The following is a 10,046-nucleotide window of genomic DNA, read 5'->3' as shown; positions in this document are numbered from 1 at the left end:
TTTAATCATGTTCTAAATAGTGTTGTAAGAAATTCTAGTTGTCAAAATTAAAGAACCAATAAAATGTGCATAAGTAATCTATGAGGTAATATAACAATAAATAATTTGTTTGGTTCATGACTATTTTATAATATTATCACATTTTTACCCATATAATAAGTGAAAGGGAATCTCAGATTTCTCTTGGATATAAGTTAGAACCTATTTAGGAGCTATACTAATTGGATCCCCCCAACACCAAAAGTCAGTAGATCCAATGTTACTTGACATTTGGACAAAGAATTATGTTATTGCGGTCTTCTGTTAATTAAGGAAAAGAGCAAGAGATTTATAATTTACTGAATTTATGCTTTTTCGACAAATATTGCTTCTGCACTGACAGGAAGAATAAAAACTCTAAGATTTTTTAAGACAAGTAAGGTGTGTAACTCAAAGCGACTCTGAATATTTTGTCATGTTATCCTTCCGGGCTATATACTTGTGCCTCAAAATGATAGGATAATGTAGGGAGTGATGGCTGCTTAGATCCCATGCAGGAACATTCCTTAAGAGCATAGCATTTTGGAATACTGGATGATGCTTTAGGATGATGGCAGGCCCTCCAATGGGGAACATTCTCCCCTTTATAGTGGAGAATTGGAATGTGGCCATTTTATGTGTGCTCAAATGTCAGCACTCAGCTCAGTTTGATTGCTTAATTGCTTACTATTAAACTGGATTGGCAGATCATAGATAGCTGGTAACAATTTGTTATTGGTGGAATAGTTATATTTCTAGTTTCAGCATAGCCCATAGAAATTACATTACTTGATATAAACATCTGGAGAATTTAAATGGGCGAGTGGGAGGAAATTTCATACCACAAATGCCTATCTGGTGACAGTCCTAGTAAACAGAGACACATTAAGCTTCTACTTGCGGTAAGGGTGGCATATGCTGTGCTTTCTCCATTTGCAAAGCCATTTGCAGCTTTTCTTTTCCTTTTTTCTGTCCCCAGAAACATATGCCGCTTTTTCTAGTGCTATATATTTGACATGAAACCCTCAACAATACCCACTCAGATTGTTTGCAATACTGAAGACAGATAATGCCTTTGATTAAGTCACAGTCTTCATATCCTAATTGCATTTCTTTGTGGCCAGAACAAAGAATTTCAAGGAAGGGATATCTGAGTTTCAGCAGAAAGGCTGAAGGTAATAGTAGTTCGCCATTTTTCTGAAAAAAAGTAGATGTTAGCCAAGCCTTCTATGTATTAAAGCTTCTGCCATGAACAGCGGTTGTTTGAATGATCATGTATTCAAATAGGTGCACATCCAAGTTAGAGAGCCTTATCCATCTGTTTTAGGTGGTCTTTCTAATCCTTTGCATGATCCAATACATTAGATGTGATGGTCCTCTGAGAATGCAAGCCTGTCCAAGTCAATACTCACAAGTTTCACACATGTTCTCTTTTGTCTTTCCCCAGTTCTTTCCTAATGATTCTGCTCAAACCCAGATCCTTCATGCAAGCTTTGTATAGTCTTTCTTGTCCGTGTCAATATTATGCCAGTGGGTTCTCCAGCAAATTTGTTCCTCACTTCACTTTTAGGTTGAAATGATGCAATAATAAGGCATAACTTACCTGACAAATAGAAAAGGTAGCAGAATACTTATGCTTTCTCTTATTCTATGTTGAATATAAGTTGTTGGATTATGAGATTTAGGACCGCTTTAAAGAAATTGTCTTACTAAGTTCAGCCCTGATAGCAGTAACAACTCAGAACTTCTTGCCATAAAGCAAAAGGCGAACCTTAGAATCACTTGTGAATTGTAGACTTATGCAGGAACTGAAATTAAATGCACATTAGATGCCAAATCAGTATGGAAAGGAAGAAACCCATGGATTTTCTTAATTCAATACACAACATTTTTTTAATATGAATTTGTAAACATAGGAAATATATATTGTAGCCTACAAATATTTTCTTTATGTGCAATGCTTCTGTTTCAGCTTCTTTCAGTTAAGTCATTTATAATTCATCATCTCCTAAATCTTTCGGGTTTTTTTTGTTCATTTTCCTAATTTCAAAAAATATATTGCAGCTTTCACATTGGAAAACATCATGCTTGGCAATTTTGCATGCAAAACCATATCTAATGTCTATTGCCTAAAACTGGCTACAAAAACCAGAGGGAAGGAATTAAAGGTAGCCACTTCCAAAAGATCACTGGCGAGAAGTTTCGAATTACTTGATGCCTATGAAGATGAATATGATGGGACTGTAATCGATCCTGAATGCTTGCCAGGCAGTGCCAATGCATTTGCAGCCATTCTTCAATCTTCACTTCTTATTGGAAGTTAAAGGTTAGCATATTCACATATTTTCTTATAGGTGGCAAAAAATATGATGAGAACATTGATCGATGCTAGATATTATTTTTTAAATTGTGAAATGTAAGGGGAAGAAAGGGATTTGGCTGAAAATACTAGAAGAGCAAGCTGAACTTGTTCCAATTGCACTCAAGGTAGCCTTATATCCATCTTTTTTTTTTGTGTCACTGCTTCTATATGAATGAATGTCAAATAAAGAGAACAAAACCTTGTTGACTGGTGGTTTTTTAAGACAACGCAGTTAATATCTTGCAAGTATATGAAAAACTAGTATTCTTTGTGGAGTTATACGAAAAGCTTCAGACTACACTTTTATTTACCATAATTTATCTTGTTAAAAAGGCCTTCCTGGGGTTTGGAATGTGGTGTGGCCTGAGATCCAGATTTTATCACATTTGTTTGCACGTGGAATTGCACTTGCTCCACAACTGAAATGGTTTTTATCCTGGCTTTGTCCATCATTCTGCAGAAGGTTTCAGATATCACCACGCAGAGCCAGGATACGTTGTGTTAACTTATTGGATACCTGATGAACCTTGCATGCTACCTTCTACTGCAACCCATCAAAGTTGGTGTAGGAGGATTTGTCATCAATAAAAACAGAGAGGTAATTTTGTTACTTTATGCTTAAAAACCTTTCTTGGATTCTGATGGTTGAGCAAGGCATTTGCTTAATTATCATACATTGAACAATACCATGATGAAAGCCGACTTTTTGTTTTGTACATCTCTAGTGGTGCATCCTTTTCATCTAATTATCACACTTTAACCTTTTGTTTTGAATACTTTTTCATCGCTCAGGTACTCGTTGTAAAGAAAAGAAATGCCCTTTGAGGTGCTCAGGTATATGGAAATTTGCCAACTGGTCTTATCAATAAGGTGTGTATCTATCAATCGCTCTGAAAAGTAAAACAGAAAGGAAAAAAAAAGGGAAAAAAGGTCTATCAGTAGATCACATTCTTAAACCATGTCACATTTGCATTTTGACTTCAAAGGTGTATAGTTCATTAGTTTAGCTGTTAAAATGAAAGTTATATCATATTATCAATTAGTATGTTTTCGGAGTATCATGCTGTAGTTAGTTTCTGCACTTAACATGCTATATCTTTACAGCTAATATACATATATACATCACGATATATAATTCGATTAAACAATTCTTATGTGATCAGAGGTAAAAGAAGCTTCTAACAACTGTTATAAAATTTTGGTTAGCTCATGCATGATCTAACATCTCTAATACATCTGACAACATAAAATTTTGGTTATGTTTAAAGACATGTACATAGGATCAACGAGGAGTCTGTGGGTTATCTAGAAATAAAGTAGGGCATGCACACGAACTATAGTTGTTTACCATTGGTCAACTTTAATTCTCTACCCCCTAGGCTTGCTACAAATGCATTAATCAGGAAATTCTGTCATTTTTCATTGCATTTGCAAGTGATCTCATTAATTGAAGGAACTTAAAGAGGAGAAAATAAGGTCCAGTTATACAAGGAGGGCTCTATAAAAGAAATGTGTGACAATTAGTTCAACAAAAACAAAATTCATGGATTAAGATAGTGTTCAGACAAGTAATACATCAAAGTAAAGATGTGGTGGTGATGCGCCTCCCTCTTGTTATGTTGAGATCATATAATGTTCAATTAGTAAAAGAAGATTATGTAATAAAGATAACAAGTCGACTTACAAACATTGTATAAAAGAGAAAGTTGGATAGTTGAAAAATGCATTAGTGCATTTTTTTAAATAAAAAATGCTGAGGACTTTGTCTCATATTCATGGTAAGGCAAGGGACATAATCAGATATGAGTACAATAGTAAAGCTAGGAGCAGCACAACAGAGTAAGAGAGATGGAAAACCATTTTATATAATTTTATGCTGTGCATCATCTGATGAAGACATCTTATGAAAAGGAGGGTCTGAAATCCATATTTTTCAATTAGTGAAAACATGAAGAGCAAAACCCAATTCTAAGACTTGGATGGAAGAAATAACAAGAGATTGAATTACCTTTACCATTTCAGATGTGCTTCATAGATGAAGCTCCACCATGCGCATCAGTAGTGGTTTGTCTATGTTTGAATAAAAATCCATTCAAGATATTTTATTCATCTCTTCCTTTCTTGCACGAGATTTATTTCATGGTTGGTGACCTTAGTCCAGCCTTGATGCCTTATTTATGCATCTACAGATGTTTGGAAGTATTTCTGTCTCCTTCTCATGTTTTCTCTCAGTAGATATAGATAAATTTCTTCAGACAATCCTTAATGAATGTCACTATGTTTATGCATGTCATCTGAAGAAATATTTTCTGGAGCCATAAGAGAAGTGAAAGAGGAAACCGGGGTAACATGAAACTACACTTCTGTTACTTGTACAGAACTCATGTTGTGGAATACTTCAATACATAACTAACTTTAACATGGTTTGCATTTATTTCTCTTTTGATCTATATTTTCAGATAGATACAACATTTCTAGAAGTGTTGCTTTCAGGTATGGCCACATGTAGTTTATTCAATTACTCGTGCAACTTTGGACGTAATATCGGGATGTAATCATCCCTAACCCATAAATGATTTTTCTTAAAAAAATTATGGAATGCAACTATATTTATTACTTTCCTTTTTTTAGAAAAGAAGGCCTATACGTGTTACCGTTCCATCAAACTAAATTATGTTACTCCAATAATTGAATGAAAGTCCAAAATTTTTAATTTACCTTTCAATTCAAATTAGTAGTTTAGATTATGAAGTAAGGATTTCACTTTCTACAATGCTGATTTAGCAGGGATGCCCATCACGTTACCTTTGATAAATCTGATTTGCTCTTTAATATAGTATGCTTGAGCCATTGTCATGTGATATCACATCGATGAGTCCGAGATCCAAGCAGCCAAGGTAATGAAAAGGCTTTTGTATCTTTGGTAATTACATCAAAATCAGTTCCTCATTGTATACCAATACACCTTTAATTTGCATGATATCTTTTTCCAATTCAGTGGATCCTCTTGGTGAATTCTTGGACCAAGCCATTTCATGCGGAGGACAGAATGTCGAAGAAAATTATTGATATCTGTGTTGCAAGATATGAAAACCATTATTGTGGATTCACTGCTTGTCAAGTGATGTCTAAGCTTGATGATACGATTATCCACTCTCTACCACGGAGATATGAATGAACTGACTAAAGAACCACTTCCAGATAAATGAATCATAATCTGGTACTTTGTTCCTGGTGTAGTAAGTTCTGCAACTTCTCTGCAGAAAACATCTATGTTAATAATTGTGAAAAAGCTTGCCAAGCTAGCCCATATTCTTCAATTTTCTTGCTCAGAAAAGATTGCACCAAGAATTTAATCTAATTAGAGAGCAACGTAATCAATTAAGTAGGGGGAAGACTCCATGGCAAATGTTCTAAATATTGTTGCTCTCTTCTTGCTGTGCTCAATGTGCAAAATTTGAAAAGATTGAGAGATTAATGGACAACACTAGAAAAAAAAAATCAGAGATCAATATTCAAGCAATTTTTATTTATTTATTGAGTTTTGTTTCAGTACTTTTATTTTTGACCCATCCATATTTTTTTATGTGAATAGTTTAGATCTTCCTTCCAACCACCTTAATAGATAATGACAAAAGGTATACGAGTAAATATTTTCAATCAAGACTTATTTTCTAATAAAATCCTCAATTAGACTAAGTCAACAACATGAGATATGAGAAAAATGGAAACCCTAGACATGTAGAATTTCTCATCTGCTTGCGCTCTCACTCCCCCCACCCCCTCGGCTCGCTAGAAACTGCAGCTATGTTTTGAACTAACATCATGTTATCATCCTCAATTGGATGCTTTGGGGACTTTCCCAATTGTTGCTGTATTTGGATGTCAAAAAAAAAAAATTTTTTGAATTTCTCAATAATGGTGGTGATCGGATAGGCTACTTTTTGTTTTCTCCTTATCAGCTCTGATGTTTCATCCTTTCACTTCACTATTTGGCTGGCACAATGCGCAGCTAGAAACTTTTTATATTTGAACTGACTATAATTTTATTATCATTTTCAATCTTAGTACACACTGCAAAGCCAATGTTTTCATCTTATAATTTCTAAAGTTACCATCTTCAAGATTATTAATATGTTAATATAAGATAATCATATTAAGTGGAGTTTACTATCGCATCTGTGAGATAATATCAAACTATTGATCTGATAGTAGCGCGCACTTCCTTTCAGTTGCTAGCATGAAAAATTCACAGTGCCGCGAATTAAATCTGTTCTTAAGAATACTATAGTGATAGCACAATCAAACATGGTTCCTAATCTGATAACCAGCAGTCATCTGCTATATAACGCAGAGCAATCACAATAAACAAGGAAAAGAGAATAAAGAAAATCCTAATGGATCTGGATGACCCAAAGAACAGGCAGCTTGCACTTAAGGCATTATCCTCAAATGCCATCTATGCTTTATTAATGTGGGCCTTCTTTATTTCTCATCAACTTTTAACTCTGGAATTCTTATATCCTCAGATCATTGTTGAACAGAAACAGATGAGCGTTAGGTCCTATTGCTGGGTAATGCAAGTCTTCTTTCAGCCCCAAAGCTCTCGACCACAGAATGATCAATTTGGTTAAAAGCAGGTAGATAATAAAAATTAAATAATGGGAGAACAACTTCTACATTCCTCAGGAACTTGGACTATTAATAGAAGAAAATGAAGAAGCCAGTGGGCATATCATACCCAACTCCTGAGAGATATTGTCCCTCTTTTTTGTTATGCCAAAGTCAACAAAGCCGCAAATGTTCGATAGTTCTTTGGTGTTAGAGAGGGCCTGTTTATGCAATAGAAACAATGGGCATTAGGCACACAGGTTAGTTTAGTTTTCTATCAACAAATATTTGTTGAACACAAGCAACTGGTACTGTCTTCTATGTCATCAAAAGGCTTTTTACTTCGAACCATGGTCCAAATCTAGTTCATCAATGCGGACTTTAATTTCAGTGTGCATGTCAAACGCAAAGACCTCCAATTCAATATATATAACGTGGCACGGAGGAAGGTACCAACTGATTTGACTGCACATCAACACATCAGAAAATGGGGTTGTTTCCACCAGGCTTAGGACAAGTGCTCAAGCTATTGTGCTCATGGTTCATTCGTTGAGTTATTGGCAATATATATATGGGACCTAGCGGAAGTGTATTTAGTTTCATATCGATTATTTGGTAAATAAATTTTATTATTTATTTTGAATCTAAAAATTTAAATAATATATTTTGGCTAGCTATTTTTTATGAGGTTCTAAGTTGTTATAAATAGTATCAGAGCGGATTCGACCTATAATCTATATGGATTAGAGAACACTACAACACGAATTTATTGAGACTGACCACAAACCGATCGTGGTGCTTGTAATTAGATTTGAATGGATTTAAACCCTTAGTCTGATGAAGATGTCAGAGCTTAACCTGGAAACAGTATGTGGCTAGCTATTTTTGGATGAGAATCTTATATTGTTATAAATATGTTTTTTTTTTTTGAAAAAAAAAAAGATAGATTTGGAACAAATAATAGCCGAACTAGTTTTGAAGAGGACAGCCGTTTTATCGTCCTCCATGTGAGCGGAAATCAAAACCAAGAGCCCAAAGAGCCCAACCGCTACTTTTTGACCTGTGCTCCTTTTAACCTACGAAGTGCTGCGGGATCGGTGGTCCGTGCAGGAATTGTGAAGGGCTTCAGCTTTTTCCAAGCTCGAAACCTGAAAAAGTGAGCTCCATATCTGCCGTATATGAACGGGATGCCAACAACCTAAGAAATATTATTCCAACTCTGGGTCAGCGACAAAAAAAGGGTCTATGACCAACAAAAAGATAGACTTTCAGAAGCTTCAAGCATAAAGGTCTCTCCAATGGCTTTTCACTTTTTCTAGAATTTTGTAAATAATTATTAATTTAAAACTAAAGACTAAGAATCTAAATGCTAAGAATGAAACTGAGAGAAGGAATAACTAATAGCATATTGCCTTGCTAGTTGCTACTAAAAGGGTCTCGTTGTTTGCTAAAAACTCATCAACTGATGCCTTCGAGATACTTCATGACTAAGTATTGGCAGCCCCTAAGAAAGAAATAAATGGTGAATGGGGCAACGATTTAATCCCATGACCTCTATCCAGCTCTTGTTTCCTGCTTTGCAAGGGAGAATTGTGAGATAGATGGGGTCTTGTTATCCGTATCCCTGTATCTACCATCCATATAGTTATTGTAATCCTAATCTTGGTACGGTCTCAGAGGGAGAAAGGAGAGAAACCATATACTCTTTAGAGCTTGGCATATCCTTTCAACACAACCAGTGGTTTGTTGTGAAAAAACACAACCAGAAAATAATGCAGGGTAGTTAAAGTACAACCCAGAAAAATATAGTGTAGTTCTTTGTTTCCTTTCTTTTCTTTTCTTTCTTTTTTCCTAATTGTTTCTTTTCCTTTTGGGTTAACCTCTTTTCTCTCTATTTAAGAGGATATATCTTCATTCTCTTAATGAAATTTTGGACTATGGCCCATTTCCTCTCATTTTTTTTTTATTATGCAGTACTTGTTCTTACAAATAGGAAAAGGTGATAATGTTAGATTTAATAGAGATATAATGGAGATATACTAATAATTGAGAATAGGGAGAGGACATAGAACCTTTATTATATGGTTCCTAATTTCGTCCATATCCACAATCATCTAGCATATCTTAATTGTATCTCCTTTAGTATTCTTCAATATAGGATATGTTTGGTGCCGCATTATAAATTACATTCATTTGAAGAAATATTTTTTTAATGTTTTGTAACCATGTTGTACAACTGCTATTTACGAATGGACTTATGCAGGCAATAATTCTATCACAATATCAAGATAAACATGCGATTGGAATCTTCATTCTGCACCTCCACTCTTTAATGTGATGTTAGGTCTAATTATTTATTATGTGCTTGGAAAATATGAGGAGTAAATTTATCAAACACATCAATTCAACTAGATCTTAGTTTTATCCTTTTTTTTTTTTCTTGAGAATTGCTTCTATAAGCCTATAATCAGGAAAAGAGGATCGATAAGAACGTCTCGACATTCTACGAGCCTATTAAGGATGCTGGTTTCAATCCAAATGTTGCGAGTTTATTCTATCACCTAGTTATTCAGACTTCCCAACCTTAGTTTAGTTGATCTAATTAAGATACCCCTAAAGATAGGAGAAATTATACTTGCGTGCTCCACATAGCCACGAACGCAAATAATTTCATCTTTCTGTTTCCGTAACGGTGCAACCAAAATGAAGCGCTCGATAAATAGACTCATAAAAACAAGAGGCTATGATTTATTGCATGCACGACCACATGCATGCAGTGTTTGGGTATAATCTTTTTAGAGACACATACGACAATTCAATTTGCTTTAATACACACCCATTAAGCGGTCCATAATAGCTTGAGAAGCAAGACTTGTGATGCCTAATCTCAATTTGATTACTAAAATGCAATGATGCAATCTTGCATTCATTATGCATTTGACCGGCCATTCGGAAAGCAGCGGCGACTCTGGCATGCACGCTGCACAAATGGCTATTAAATTGCTTGCCTCCATGATGCGTAACGGCATGAATACTGAATAGTGACGTTGATGAC

The 10,046-nt window shown here is 35.0% G+C and overlaps 2 long non-coding RNA genes across 2 annotated transcripts; both read left to right on the top strand.

The window, feature by feature from the left end:
- The first annotated feature begins 1,019 nt into the window (after nt 1–1,019).
- On the top strand, nt 1,020–2,504 carry LOC120111640. Its single transcript, XR_005513066.1, has 3 exons — nt 1,020–1,193; nt 2,083–2,344; nt 2,440–2,504. It is a non-coding gene; the product is annotated as an uncharacterized LOC120111640 (long non-coding RNA).
- A 2,164-nt stretch (nt 2,505–4,668) lies between these two features.
- LOC103713443 lies at nt 4,669–5,752 on the top strand. Its single transcript, XR_005513065.1, has 3 exons — nt 4,669–4,724; nt 4,840–5,277; nt 5,379–5,752. It is a non-coding gene; the product is annotated as an uncharacterized LOC103713443 (long non-coding RNA).
- The last annotated feature ends 4,294 nt before the right edge of the window (nt 5,753–10,046 follow it).

The sequence above is a fragment of the Phoenix dactylifera genome, chromosome 8, assembly GCF_009389715.1.
Source record: "Phoenix dactylifera cultivar Barhee BC4 chromosome 8, palm_55x_up_171113_PBpolish2nd_filt_p, whole genome shotgun sequence".
Lineage (NCBI taxonomy): Eukaryota > Viridiplantae > Streptophyta > Magnoliopsida > Arecales > Arecaceae > Phoenix > Phoenix dactylifera.
The sequence above is the reverse complement of the archived record's forward strand: the minus strand, read 5'-3'. Positions and strand labels throughout refer to the sequence as shown.